Source organism: Chiroxiphia lanceolata, chromosome 6 (assembly GCF_009829145.1).
Source record: "Chiroxiphia lanceolata isolate bChiLan1 chromosome 6, bChiLan1.pri, whole genome shotgun sequence".
NCBI classification, from domain to species: Eukaryota; Metazoa; Chordata; class Aves; order Passeriformes; family Pipridae; genus Chiroxiphia; species Chiroxiphia lanceolata.
The window spans coordinates 64,719,154-64,733,866 of NC_045642.1; the positions used below are offsets into that span (position 1 = coordinate 64,719,154).

A 14,713-nucleotide genomic window follows, 5' to 3' on the forward strand; every position below is an offset into this window, starting at 1 on the left:
GTCACCAAGGTAATTGCTGCAAGAAAAGATCACAGGTCAGGAGAAATGTGGTGTTGTTTTTTTTTTTTAGCTTGAAATGATCAGAAAAAGAGTTTGCACTGGGAGAAATTAAAGAGCATATTTAAACCCATCTCCAACTCCTACCAAATATTGCACAGATGGAAATTCTAGTTGTGAAAACCGCCCCTGGTGGGTCTCATTCAATCAGGGGGGAGCAGATGGTGCTCTGGGGGGATCAAGGGGTCCTGTGCTGGGAAAACCAATGTTGTCAGAGGTGTCCAGGCAATCCTTAGTCCCATTTTCTTTGGGATTTTAGGATGTTCTAGTACAGAACTGGTGACAGCCACAGACACAGGGTACAGCCAATACCCAGGGACATAAAACAGGAGTGCAGAGGGAGGATTCCAAACCTTAAAACACCTCATGTTGTCACAGAAGCTCATTTGTTGAGCAGCTTTAGACTAAACTGGGCTGGAACGAGATGATCCTTAAGGTCCCTTCCAACCCAAACCATCCTGTCATCCTACACAGGAATTGTTTAAGGGATCCTTGGATACACCAACAAGCCTGAGCCAAAGGCAATAACAAATGAAAACTCGTGAGAAAAACACCTGCTCGGGTTCCAGGGGCTGCCTGAAGTAAGACTTTGTTTTTAATATCATCAGCTTTCATTTTCACCTTTACTTTTCATGAGCTGTAATTTGGTTTCATGACAACCAATTATTGTCCCCAGCAAAGCTGGAGAATAAGAGAAGTCAAAGGTGGCTGATGTTATTAACCCAAAAGTCAGGCTAAACGTGACTCAAGCAAGAATTAACCCCCCTGAGGTCAGACCCAGGCACAGTCACACAGAGTTTGGCACCTCAGTTGTCCAGGCTCCCTCTGGGGTTTTTTTGAGACCACCACTCCCTGCTCTCCTGACCCTGCAGGGGCCTGGCTGTGCTAGATTTCCTTCCACTGAGAGTGGCCACTGAGAACCCAGCTCAGATCCCAGGTGACTGTTCCCTCCTCACTCCCATTCCTGGGGCTGGGATCGGGTAGAGGGATGGGCAGTCCCCAGGTATGGAAAAGCAAAGCTGGGAGAGCTGGGGGGGTTCACCTGGGGGAGAGAAGACTCCAGGGAGACCTGAGAGCCCCTTCCAGGGGTTCCAAGAGAGCTGGAGAGGGACTGGGGATAAGGCATGGAGGGACAGGACACAGGGAATGGCTTCCCACTGCCAGAGGGCAGGGTTAGATGGGATATTGGGAAGGAATTGCTGGTTGGGAGGGTGGGGAGGCCCTGGCCCAGGTTGGCCAGAGAAGCTGTGGCTGCCCCTGGATCCCTGGAAGTGTCCAAGGCCAGGTTGGAGCAACCTGGGACAATGGAAGGTGTCCCTGCCCATGGTAGGAGTGGCACTGGATCGGCTTTGAGGCTCCTTCCATCCCAAACCATTCCATGAATCCACAACACCTGCAGCCCCAGGTGTTTCTGCTCTGGATAACACCAGGTCACCCCACCCAGCCCAGCTGGGGCTCCTCAGCTCTAATTGGGGTGTGGTGCTTTCAGCCCTCCCAGAGCCCCTGCGAGGCTCCCAAAAATCCAGCACCCAAACCCAGACCTGCAAGAGCAGGATTTTACATCCCAGTCCTTCCCATTTGGAGAAGGGAAGCTCCTTTGTGCTGCTGCCACCACGGCGAGGGGCTGGGGATCTGCTGCAGCAAAATGCTCCCAAAGAGAGAAACCGAACAACTGCTGCCTTGATTCTGTCAGAACACGCCCCAAAACACCCCTCACCCCTGCACCTTCGTTTGCAGCAAACACAGACTCCCTGGAACTGGAAACACAGGAACCAGAATTCCCACTCACCCCGAACTCCAGAGCTCAAGCACTCGGTCAGCACGTGCTCCTCAGCACAGACCCACCCAGAGCACACCCCACCTCCAGCCATCCACCCCAACAGGGAATTCCTGGGAAACGCTCAGCATCACTTCTGGCATCCTGGGAAGAGGCACCTTCCCCCCAGCCCTCCCCAGTGCTGCATTTTCCTCCTGAATTATTAAAAGCAAACCCATTTTCACTGCACTGAAGTCATTGCTGGAGGGAGACTCATCCCGAGGACCCAGCACAGGTCCCAGGGCTGTGTGAGCCACAGGCTCGGCTCAGCAGAGCTTTGAGATCCTCCAGGGAACAAAGAAAGCACCAAGGATAACATTCCAACGTGCCTGCCTTTAATTCCAGGGAAAAGGAGCTGTAATACCCAAATTGCCCTGAACCTGACGCTGAAAACACCCACAACAGCAAGAGGTGAGTGCTGGGGCAGCTCAGCCTCCCCCCTCAGTAAATCCAAGCATTCCTTTTTCCCTAGCACATAACGAGGAAAGCTGAAGTGCCAGGGAAGCAACAGGAGAAAACTCGGTCAGAAACGGTGAATAAACCAACAAATAAATGCACAAAAAGCACAGAGCACTCACCAGTGCCAGCAGAGAGGACCAAACCCCAGACACAGCAGCTCTCCCACTCCTCCGGGGCACGGCACCAGCCCGGCCCCACCCTCCTTATATGGGCTCTTTAATTACAACTGCAAACACCTGGGTTTAATTACCAGGCAGAGCTCATTTCTGGAGCCCCCGCTGCAGCTGAGCACCCAGAGACACCCAGCAGGACACCCAGGGGTGCTCAGTACCCCCTGACACTCAGGACCCCCCTGGGATGTTCAGCATGTCCAGGTTGCTCACAGAGCTCCAAATATTTTCCTGGTATCCGAAGATAAAGGGTGGGTTTGTTCTATGGGGACTCTTGGAACACACTGCCCTTTTCAGGGTGAAAATCCTTGTCAGTGCCCAGAATTCCCAGTAAGAGGGAGGGCCTGGGGAAAAGAAAACAAAGGGAAAATCATCAGAAAAAAGGGGCCATCCCAATTCAGCAGGTGGGGAAACAAAGGTACAAGGACAATAATCCACACTCAGGGGCCTCCTGTGGGTCAAGAAGGGCTGGAATTCCTGAGTGTCCTATTGAGAAGCCACTGATCTCCCATGCCAGGAGAGCCTATGGCTCTGCCAGGAATTTTTTAAATGAATTTTTTAAAAAATGACCATTCCTGGTTGCCTGGGAGTGGTTTTGGGGCACGTGAAGTTGGTTTTTTACCCTGAGGGGTCAATGCCTCTGGGAGTACTCAGATTAACTCATCCCACAAATTCCAAGTTAAATGTGATCTCTGTTATTGCTGGGGTCAGAATTTGATGAAATGAGTTTTGTGTTTGCTGATGAGGGGAGTTGATCCCAGTGGAACTGGGAGATGCCCAGAGAAGCTGTGGCTGCCCCATCCCTGGAATTGCTCAAGGCCGGGCTGGATGGGATTTGAGCAACGATAATGGGTATTTTTTTTCCCCAAAGTGCTTTATTTTTACAGTCCCTGCAGACACTGGATATCAGGATGCAATAAACCCCGCTGGAAGCAGTGGAGAGGAGCATCCCAAGGAGCACCCACCAGATCCCTTCTGTCCCTCAAAGCTCTTCCCAACATCCCATTTCTGCCCACAGACAAGAACTTCGGGCTGCTCCCAAAAAACTTGTGTGTCTCCCAGTTTGTGTGTGAGAAGGCAGCCAAAGTGTAAATGAGTCCGTGCTAGTGCAGAGTCACACATGCAGCTCCTACAGAGGATGATTAGCTAATTGCAGTTAATTACTTTGCAAACAAAGCACCGGGACCGACAAAAGCGTCATAACGAGCAGGTTTTTGTCACTTCATGTCTAACAGGGTAATAAGGCCCCAGCTATTCCCCTACAACTGGTTCTTTGTTTGCTTTACAGGCTGATACCTGCTGATAAAAACGCTTTACTTTCAAGTGATAAATTATCTTAATTAACTTTAATTGTTTGCAGACGAATTTATGCAAATGGAGCCGTTTCAGGAGCAGAGGCAGAGGTGGGACTGTGGCTTGGGAGATGGCAAAGGAACACTTGACCTTGTTCAGATCAGTGGGGCTTTAATTCTTTAAAATAAGAACACGAGGCCTGGGGTGAGGTGGGACAGCAGCTGGAATGGGAGGGGAAATACAGCCATGGATTGTTTTCCCAGCCTTTCCCTGAAGGATCAGAGGCTGCTTTGGGTTGGAAGAGACCTTAAAGATCATCTCATCCCACCCCCTGCCATGGCAGGGACACCTTCCATTAGCCCAGATTGCTCCAGGCCCCTTCCAGCCTGGCCTTGGACACTTCCAGGGATGGGGATTCCCAGAGAAAGATTTCCCTTTTGCCTTTATTCCTGCCTGTGATTCCACCCCCACTGCAGCAGCCCATCCATCCATCCAGAGCATTTCCCAGGAGCCAGGTGTGCCATGGGATGACTGAGAGGTTTTCCAAGCACCAGGACAACCAGGAAGCCAAAATCCAGTGGGGCTGGAGTGGGTCCTGCTGCTGCTGTGACATCCCGTGTCCCTCGGGGTTTCTGCTGGAACTGGATTGTCCTCCTGGAGCAGCTGGAGGAAAACAAAAGAAGGATGAGCTGATCAGAAATAAATCCTGGCCCCCAGAACAACGTGCCATGAATTTACACCACCCCTTCCACGCCCTCAGCTCCTCCTGGATGTCTCATTCTTGCTTTTATTGCTTGGGAGGGGGAAAAAATGAGGTTACTCTGAGCAGCCTTGGTCTAGTGGAAGGTGTCCCTGCCCATGGCAGAGGGGGGAACAGGATGAGTATTGATTCCTATCATATCATGGAAGGATTGGGGTTGGAAGACACCTTAAAAACCACCTAGTTCCAACCCCCTGCCAAAATGCCACCACCCAAATCCCTGTGGGCAGCTCTGACCCTCTCCCACCCCTAAAGTCACACCCCCCTCGAATGCCAGGGTCCCCCAGCACTGGGAATTAGTGCAGGAATGTTGAGAGCTGGGGGGTTGATTAATTTTTTTCCACAGAAGACAAAACACCCAGAAAACTTCAGGCCAATGAGTTGTGTGTCCAGGCCACAGCTGGCCACAAATGAGAGACAGTTGAAAAATGCTGATAATGAACTGCAGGGATGACCCAGGCAGCCCTGAAGGGACACGGGGTGTGACCCAGGCACCCAAAGCAGGACTGCTCTAATTAGGCACTGCCCTGGGGAGGGAGGGTCAGGGCATTGCCATGGCAACCAGAGTCCATGCTCCGCCTGGAGCAGCCCTGGGAAGCAGGATCAGAGCCATTCAGGCTGGAAAAGAGCTCTAAGGTCCCAGAGTGCAGCTGCCAACTGGCACTGCCCAGCCCAGCACTGGTTCAGCTCCCAGCTCCCTGCACTTCCCAGGCAGGAGCAGTTCATCACCAGTTCCTGATGCAACTCCCCTTCCAGTCTTTGGGCAGTTTATGGTTTCTCACCCTGCTGGTTTGACTTGTAACTGGGAGATGCCACCACCACTCCCTTTTCCCATTTGATTTTCAGGCAGACAGCATTAAAGCCCCAGATTTCATTTCTGAAGCCAGCTTGCAGTTCAATCTACTGGGAACACAGTTGTTTGTTTGCTGCTTCCCCGGGTCAGCACCTCCTCTGCTGTTGTTTCAAGGTTGACAGTGATTTAAACTCGGTGTATTTTTACAAGCTGAGCCTAATCCGGGGGATAAATCATCCCGAGGGACGTTTATTCCTGCCTGTCATTTCTCAGGAAGATGCTCTTAGGGCTGGGCTCGGAACAATGTGCAGTTCCTAAATTTGCTGCTGCTGCCTCGCAGAGGCCCCAGGTTTTAATGAGCTGTGAGAGGCAGGAGGGATGGAGCTGATGCAGCTGAGCAGAGCACAACTGCTGCCCCTCACTCAGGACCATGGCAGTGGGTTCTCCTCATGAATAGAAGGAATTTTGCATTGTAACTGCACCCCTGCTTTGTAGAGACTGGGTGAACTGGGCTCACTGGACACCCGTGAGTGGGACACCCAGCCTGTCGTCCCCTCCTGGGAGGAGCCCCTGGATATGGGCTCTTTGCCAGCACAGCACAGAATCCCAAAATCCCTGAGGCTGGAAAAGCCCTCCCAGCCCATGGATCCCCCTGTGCCCCATGCCCACCTTGTCCCCCAGCCCAGAGCACTGAGTGCCACGGCCAGGCCTTCCTGGGACACCTCCAGGGCTGGGCACTCCAAAGTTGGGAGTCTAGAAAAGGCTTCTTAAGGTTTCCTATCACATCCTGACATGGATCTCTGCCCCATTCCCTGTGTTTTTCCATGGCCCAGGTGTGGAGCCACAGGAATTGCCCTGCAGATGCTCTGAGGGTCTGTGTCCCACCTCCCTCCCTGGTCCTGCTTTAGGCTCAGCCTCAGCTGCCGAGTTTATCCTCTCTCAGACCTCAGTGGAGCTTTGTCACAGACACATCCTCCAGCGAATAATGACACCAGTAATAGCATTAAAAGCAGGAAAAGCCACTGATTTCAGTTATTTGTCAGGCTGGGTGCAATCTCCCAGCTGTGCTGCAGCCCCAGCACAGACAGGCCAAGTCTTTGTGTGCCACCCTTGACATGCCTGAGTCGATGACATTAAATGCCAATGGAAGGATTTCTTGTATTATTTTAATAGCACAAAGCAAGAGTTCCTTGTCCAAATCCCATTAATAACCACTTTGAAAGTGGAGCCTGCAAAGCCCATTAAATCCAGACAGATATATTTTAGGCAAAAGCTAAAACTGTTTGAACTTTGCCGTGTCTGAGAGGGCACTTTAATTGAGCAGCAAACAGAGCATTTCTAATCCAGCCCAGATGAGAAAAGAGGGAGCAGAAAGGACACACTTTGAAAGGAGAAGGAAAATAAATAGCAGAGAGGAGCAGTGTCCTGGAGAGGAGCAGTGTTCTGGACCCAGGAGAGCAGGGAGGCAGGGATGGGAATGCAGGCATAGAGACATCAGGACCAGAACAGTGTCAGGTCAGACCCTTCTGAGAGGGGATGAGATCAGACTTTACCTTCCCCATGAGGGTGGGGAGGGACTGGAATGGATATCCCAGAGGAGCTGTGGCTGCCCCTGGATCCCTGGAAGTGTCCAAGGCCAGGTTGGACAGGGCTTGGAGCAACCTGGGCTAGTGGAAGGTGTCCCTGCCCATGGCAGGGGTGGGATGGGATGGGATGGGCTTTAAGGTCCCTTCCAACCCAATTTGTTCCATGATTCTCTTTTCCTATGAAATCAAGGAATTAGCAGTGGGAATCTAACCTAAAGTATGAGCACCAGTTTTAGTCCACAGCTTCATTTTGCTCTGGTATCACTGACCAAAACTGTCCCAGAGGGTGGGATCCAGAGAAGGTTTGAGCCCCCTACAACAGTCCTGGCTGTTCCACAGGTCTCCACAGAGGTGGCTGAACATTCCCTGACTAAACCCCGTCACTTCAGCCACACTCAGAGGAAAAAAAGGATCCAAATGGCTGGGAGGGAACAGTAGTTCAAATGAAAACTCCAGCTGCAAAGACCCAGAGCTGGAGAGGGAGGAGAGATGAAAGTTCCTCTTCAAGCCCGGGCTCTCCACAAGGAATTCACTCTGGTTTATCAGAGCAGACACGGATATTTCCCATTTCAAACCACACTACCTCAAAGCTTGGATGGGAACCTCCAGGTTCTGAGCAAGAAGTGGGATGGGAAAGTAAAAGAACAACAAAACAAAGGAAGTTTTTATGGAAAATTGGTGATACCCTTTCCAGCATCCTGGGAATGCATATTGGGAAATATTCAAAAGGGCCACTGTGTATTCAAAAATTCAGGTGCCAGGTTTTGCCTCTGAAGCTGCTCTGCTGCAGGGGCTTGGCAGGAAGCCAGAGGGGGGAACATCCCTCTCAGTTTGTGCCTCTTCTCCTCCCAGCCAGGGTGGGAATGGGTATTCCAGAGGAGATGGATGCTCTGGTGCCCACACAAGTGATGTGGTGCTCTGGTGATCCTGCACGAGATGTAACAGGTACCCCATGGAACCGTCCAGCAGGGATTCATTTCTGGACAGGCCTCAGAAATCCGGTGGGATTTTGGCTCTGGAAGAGAACCCCCAGCCCAGAGCAATTCCCACATTCCCGACACAGCAGCGGGGAAGGGCCGTGCCAGGGAGAGACCAGGAAGGCTGAGCTGGATCCTTCCACACCCCAGCCCCTCACAGAGCACGCTGCAAAGGTTTTGAAGCCAAATGGCAGATTCCCTGTGGCTCATCAACATTCCCTGGAACTCTCCCCTCGTTAATTTGTTGGCAAAATACTGCAAACTTGACAAGAAGCACAGGGCAGGAGTCAAACGCTGCAGCCCGTGTGATTTCTGGGGAGATATTAAATCTGCAACAGAACAGCCTCTCCATAACCTCAGAGATTAAAAAGATGGGGAGTATTTTGCTATAATTGGTCTTATTCCTATTTGTGCTGCATTTATGAATAATATTAACTCACACAATTGGAGACATATGGTAGGGAGAAAATTAAAAAGTTACAGAGAGAAAATTAGCTGTGGGGATGTTTGGCGTGTCTGGGAGATTTTCTTGGGAGGTTTCAAGTCGTAAATCTCTTTTTTTAGCTGCACATAAAAGCCAAGACAGGTTTTTAAGATGGGAAATTGTTTTTCTCATTCTCCTGGCACAAGAATGGCCACTGATGGCACTGTCAAGTGTTGGACAAGGCTCTCAGGGACGGGGTGGCATTGTTGGGGTGTCTATGCTCCACCTTCATCCTTCCCTCCCACCAGGGATTTATCCACAGGGATAAGAGCCTGGGTCTCCTCCAGGCTTGGAAGGATGCTCCAGCCCCTTTATAGCACTTCCCGTGGGATCACAGGATGACAGGATGGTTTGGGTTGGAAGGGACTTTCTAAAGGTCATCTGGTCCAACCCCCTGCCATGGGCAGGAGAAAACTATCCCAAACAGAGTCCCTAAGGGCAAAGCAGGGCAGGAATTTCATTGAAGTGATACATTTACCTGGATTCTGTTAAACTCCAAGAGCCAGGAGTCACCCCAGCAGAGAGATGAACACCAACACAAGCCCTGGCTGGCTGTGCCCTCTTCCACCCCCCACCAAAGGGAAATTTCCTCTGGCTGTGTCATCTGCCCTGGAACAGGAATTGTTCTCCAAAGGGCACTTTGGAAAACAGACCCAGCCCCATTTAGGGACCTCAATTCTCTTTGTGCTCCTCTAAGCTGAATGAAATGAGGTTTCAGGGTCCTCAAACAATACAATTAATGCCATTACAACAGAGTGCTTTGCAGTAACGACCTGGCTCTGGAATGGAATTGCTTTTCTGGGGCTAATGGGAATTCTTGCATTTCTAATGGGGCACATTTAGTGCAGACATATGTTTTAGAGGCTCTCTCCCATTTGTAAATATTGCAAGGTGTTTATTCCAGGGGTGGTATGCAGCTTTCCCCACAGCCCAGCTGGTTTTCCTGGTGCTTGTCCAGCAGCACCTCCCCGGGATCCATTTGTGACTTTTCCAAGCTTTCCCCCCTCCTGCTGCCCAGAAGCTGGAGGAGGTTTAATAATGGATAATAACTCATGTAGCATTACCATGATTAAGTGCTCCAGCAAAAGCTCTGCCGAGTTCAAATGACCAGAGATGTAAATCCAGAAGGGACAGCTCCACTTTTTCCAGCTCATCGCACTGGCTTCTCCAAGCATCCACTTTGTCTCCCTTGTACCCTGGGGGTTGTCTCAGAAGCTCTTCTGTTTCCCCTCTGATTGCCCTTCCCTAAACCACACCATGCTCCTCAGTTCCATCTCCTGATCCCTCCCCTCAAATAACAGCTCAGCAGGAGTTATTTTGCAGTCTCGGGTGACACCAAAGTCCCTGGTCCTGGGGACATCTCCCCTGTCCCCGTGCTGCCCCAGGGCTGCTCTCCTGTGCCACGTTCTCACCCAAAACAGAGGCTGTGTCTCCATGGGATGGTGCAGCAGGTCCAGGAATAGCCATCAGAACTTGTGTCCCTCCTGCTGGAATTCACAGGAACAAATGCACAGAAACACGGAGTCCTCAGCTGGGTCACTGCTTCTCCTGCTGCTGCTGCTGGATCACGGGACCATGAAATGGTTTGGGTGGGAAGGGACCTTAAAAGCCATCCAGTGCCACCCCTGCCATGGGCAGAGACACCTTCCACTGGCCCAGGTTGCTCCAACCTGGCCTTGGACACTTCCAGGGATCCAGGGGCAGCCACAGCTTCTCTGGCCAACCTGGGCCAGGGCCTCCCCACCCTCCCAGCCAGGAATTCCTTCCCACTATCCCATCTCTCCCTGCCCTCTGGCACTGGGAAGCCATTCCCTGTGTCCTGTCCCTCCATGCCTTGTCCCCAGTCCCTCTCCACTCTCCTGGAGCCCCTTTAGGCCCTGCAAGGGGCTCTCAGCTCTCCCTGGATCCTTCCCTTCTCCAGGTGAACCCCCCCAGCTCTCCCAGCCTGGCTCCAGAGCAGAGGGGCTCCAGCCCTGGGAGCATCTCCATGGCCTCTGGACTCACTCCAGCAGCTCCACATGGTTATGTCAGCACATTCCCAAAACCTGCTGTATCCATCCCTCCATCCCATTGCATGGATAACAGTGGGATCCCCCACACTGGTGTAACCAGTGCATCCACAGCCACAGCATTCAGGGAACCCAAATAAGACTTTTCCTATAGGAACAGCTCGGTCTCCCTAAAATCCCCATTCCTGTCTGGTGATGAGGGAGGACCCTGGGCTCAGTAACCCCTGATGACTTCACTAAACAAAGGCAGAGCCACTCTGCAGTGCCCTTCTCCACTGAGTGCCCAGCTGGGCACCTTGGCTGGCTCCCAGTGAGAAGAATTCCCTCCTAAAGGGAGGAGGATTCCCAGGCAAAGAGGAGCAAGGGCAGACACAGCTAATGGGGGTGAGGCCTGGCAAGTCCCCCAGTCTCAGTGTCATTAGTGCACATGTTGTAGCAAAGCTGAGGAGAAACCATGGACAGGCAGGGAGTGACCTCCTCGTGGAGGCTCAGGATCAGGATAATTAGCGGACTCATTACCCCCTTCCCCAGCACAGACCTGTCTCCTTTTCATCCTGTGCCTTGGTACCAAACCAGGCACCTTCTGGTAAAACAAAATGTCAGCAAATGAAGGTCAGGAAGCAGGAAAAGCTGCTTCACACACTCTGTGAAATCGCTGCCACCCGAGGTCACCTCAGCGCAGCTGCTCCTTTGAGTTGGCTGTTTTATGGGATGTGTGATCTCCAGCCCACTCATCCATCATTTCCAGTTCTCCCACCAGCCACATTTGAGCCAACACTGATCACAGAGGGACAAAGAGACCCTGCCCCTGTAACAGGGAATTCAGGTCCTGCTCACACAGGGGGGTCTCTGGCACAACCCACGGGCTCCTGGGGAAGGGGGTATCCAACAAAACTATGGGAAGCCAAAATCAAGATGTCAAATCACTGGAAATTATCTTGGTTACAAAGTAAAGGTCAGGCTGTGCTTGCTGGGAGCGTTGTTAATGTAAATCAACCTCCCAGGGCCCCGTGGGCTCATCAGATCCTCCTCCTGCAGGGAGTGCAGCTGGAACACAGGATCTGGAGTTTTCCACAGGAGACCTGGTGGGTTACCCTGTGTCAGAATGCACAAAGGGAATGCTTGGAAGACAAAGGGGGGGTTTGCTTTGCATTTTTTGATTCATTCAAAGAACCAGCTGCAAATCTTTGCCAGACAGAACCAGAGCTGGGGCCAAAGTAATCCTGGAATGGGTTGGGTTGGAAGGACCTTAAAGCCCATCCAGTGCCACCCCTGCCATGGGCAGGGGCACCTTCCACCAGCCCAGGTTGCTCCAACCTGGCCTTGGACACTTCCAGGGATCCAGGGGCAGCCACAGCTTCTCTGGGCAACCTGTGCCAGGACGTCCCCACCCTCCCAGCCAGGAATTCCTTCCCATCTCACATGCCCAGCCGGGCTGTAATTAGCGCCCCAATATCCCCCTCCCCTTCCCAGTCCCACAGGGACACACCCTGGGCCAACAGTCATCTGAAGACCAAACTGAAATGTCCAGTTGGCACTCGGATCCCCCCCACAGGGAGGAATTCTGCAGCACTTGGTTGTGCTGCACAGAATATCAGACAGTTATTAAACATCTGGGGTTGCTGCCCAGCTTTGGGATGACTTTTTCAGGTCTGTACATTGGTGAGAGAGATTTTTTCCCACTGAACAGCGCTGGGCTGTGAGAGCTGCTGCTTTCCCCTGAATACTGGACACCAAAGCCAAAAGCCCTGAGCAGGTTGAGGTCCCCAAAGCCTTTTTAGGGCTCACCTGTCCAATGGCTTCACCCACAGCTGAGCTGCTTGGTTTTATTTCCAGCCCATACAGAAGGATTAGACTTAGAAACGGGGGGGATGTGTATTTTGGAGCCTCTGAATCATTGTCTGTATCTCTCCAGTGAGAGATTTTGTGTCTTTTTGCCACCTTTCCTCTAAAGGAAGGACAATCAGCAAACCCTTTATATCCATTTCAATAAAATCACCAGCTGGAGACACTGGCGAGGCCATTCCTGAGTTTCTGCTGGAACACCAGGGCCTGTCTGAAGCTGTTGGTCCCAATATCTCAAATATTCACAGTTAAATATGAACCCAAAGGGTAAATGCTCATCCTGTGAGCCTAATGATGCTCCAGGAGAGGGGAGGACTTCCTTGAAGAGCTCCTCCATGGAGCTGTTGGAGCAGGATAATGGCATCTCACAGGCTACAATTAGGGAGGGATGTGGAAAAAGGTGTCAAGGAAAGCAATGAAAAGGGCAATTTATTTCTCCTTTTTCTCTCCACGTCTCCCGTGCTCCCTTTAGGCTCAGGTTTCTTCACAAGCAATTCATTCTTGTGACTTGTCATTTTAACAACTGCTCACACTTTCAGAGGACATTTCCAGGGGAAAGAAACCCATGGAAAAAAATGCTGCGAAGCTCCAGTGGAAAATGGGAAATATTTTACTTTTCTCTCCCTTTATCAGTGGCAGAACCATCTCCTGCCAAACAGATGATCTCTCTGTTATTAAATAACTCATTAAGGGCTCAGACAATCCATGGCCTGCAGGGCTGCTTTGTAGGAGCTGAATTCCATCCCTGTTCATTCCTGTCTCTGGGATGGAGAATTTGACAGGAGTAATTTGAGGGTACAGGAGGAGAATTCTGTTGTCTGTCATAAACTGTGATTAAGGTTTTACCAACCACCACTGGCTCCTTATATTTTTGGGAGAAACACGTCCATATATACTTTAACCACCACGAGGGCTCTGTCCTGTGGCACAGGGTGGGAGATGAGCTTTGCTGACCTCCTTTGGTGCCCTGACAAATTCAATGTCCTTAAAGCCTCCTCCTGTTGAGCACAAAGGCCACAAAGCTTTTATTATACTCTTAAAAATAAAAGATAAACACTGTGATGCCTTGTTTTTTTCATATTCTGTACATCCCCTAGGATTGAAAATTGACTTATGGATCCCAGTTATTCCAAGTAAACCCCTTTCAGGCTGTTTTCTGAGGAAGTTTCTTATACATGAGCTTTTCCTACCTCTTGCAGGTCAAGTGGAGCGAGGCCTCCTCTTACACAGCATCATCTCCCATCTGTCTGGTTCAAGGTCAGTCAAAAACTTCAGGGCTTTTTCCAAGCCTTCAGGGGCCCAAGACTGTGGAATTCAATGCAAATGGAAAAGCTCAATTACCTGGAAAATCATGGACCTCATGGAACCCCAGCCCCACATCCCTCCTGCCCTCACAGATAAAAACCCAATGGTTTGGGTTGGAAAGGACCTTAAAGCCCATCCCATCCCATCCCACCCCCTGCCATGGGCAGGGACACTTCCCACCATCCCAGGTTGCTCCAAGCCCCGTCCAACCTGGCCTGGAAATCCTTTAGAGCCAAGGGCTGCAGGTTCATGAACAACCAGGAGCCTAAAAGAGAGTTTTGGGGGAAATGTGAGTGTGCAAGTGAGGGAATAAAGACTGGGGATAGAGACCACCAGGAAAGCTGCATGGAAACACCAGGATAAATGTAATTAAGGAAACCAGGGAATCCCAAAGAAAGGAGAAAGTGAAGAATGATCCCACAAAGTGCATCAGAGACATGGGGAGAAGAAACTGGGTAAGTCCATAAATCCAGGAGTCAGGGAGAAGGGAAGGTTTGAGAAGGTATGGGAAGGGGAGGGGAGGGGAGGGTTTGGGAAGGGGAGGGTTTGGGAAGGGGAGGGAGGGAAGAGGAGGGGAGGGGAGGGGAGGGGAGGGAAGGGAAGGGAAGGGAAGGCAAGGGAAGGCAAGGCAAGGGAAGGCAAGGCAAGGCAAGGCAAGGCAAGGCAGACTGACAGTGGGGCTGCATGAATGGGGATGAGAGTGCCCTGGGAATCTGGGAAGTGGTGGCAGCTGACAATGAATCATTCTGAGAAGGAAAGACATGGAAACCAAGTAAGTAAAGCAGCCAGTGCCCATGTACACAATCCAAACAGCTGGATCATGGCATTATCCCATTACAGCCCCTCCAAACCATATTCCTGGCCAGAAGGGACCACAGGACACCCAGGAGATTTCCTGCTGGGAGCCCTTGAGCGTCACCACTGTCTCCATATCATGGTCTGGACGTAATTCTTCAAACACAGGCCAAAGCCAATAATTAGCTCAGTGTGTAATTATCTCTTTCAGCACCTCCGCAGTTCAGACTCTGTGAGGAATTTATTTCCTGAAGGGCTTCGGAGGGTTTTGCAAGTACAGAATGAAATTTGTTAACTGTTAATAACTCCCAAATTAGCTCATTTACTAAGGGCTGGAAATAACTCAGCCCTGTCAGCCGGAATC

General features: G+C 51.2%; 2 long non-coding RNA genes across 4 annotated transcripts in view; both read right to left on the reverse strand.

Annotated features, from left to right (window-relative positions):
• Window positions 1–1,408: 1,408 nt before the first annotated feature.
• The window catches only part of LOC116788766, a 68,231-nt gene continuing 54,926 nt past the window's right edge, over window positions 1,409–14,713 (reverse strand). For all 3 annotated transcript variants that reach the window (XR_004357759.1, XR_004357760.1, XR_004357761.1), the window contains exons 5-6: window positions 13,440–13,554; window positions 1,409–4,458 (exon numbers count right to left, since the gene is read on the reverse strand). This is a non-coding gene — a long non-coding RNA (uncharacterized LOC116788766). The remainder of the gene's footprint in view (window positions 4,459–13,439; window positions 13,555–14,713) is intronic.
• Window positions 8,715–11,699, reverse strand: LOC116788767. Its single transcript, XR_004357762.1, has 3 exons — window positions 11,675–11,699; window positions 10,917–10,926; window positions 8,715–8,776 (listed from the first exon to the last, which is right to left on the reverse strand). It is a non-coding gene; the product is annotated as an uncharacterized LOC116788767 (long non-coding RNA).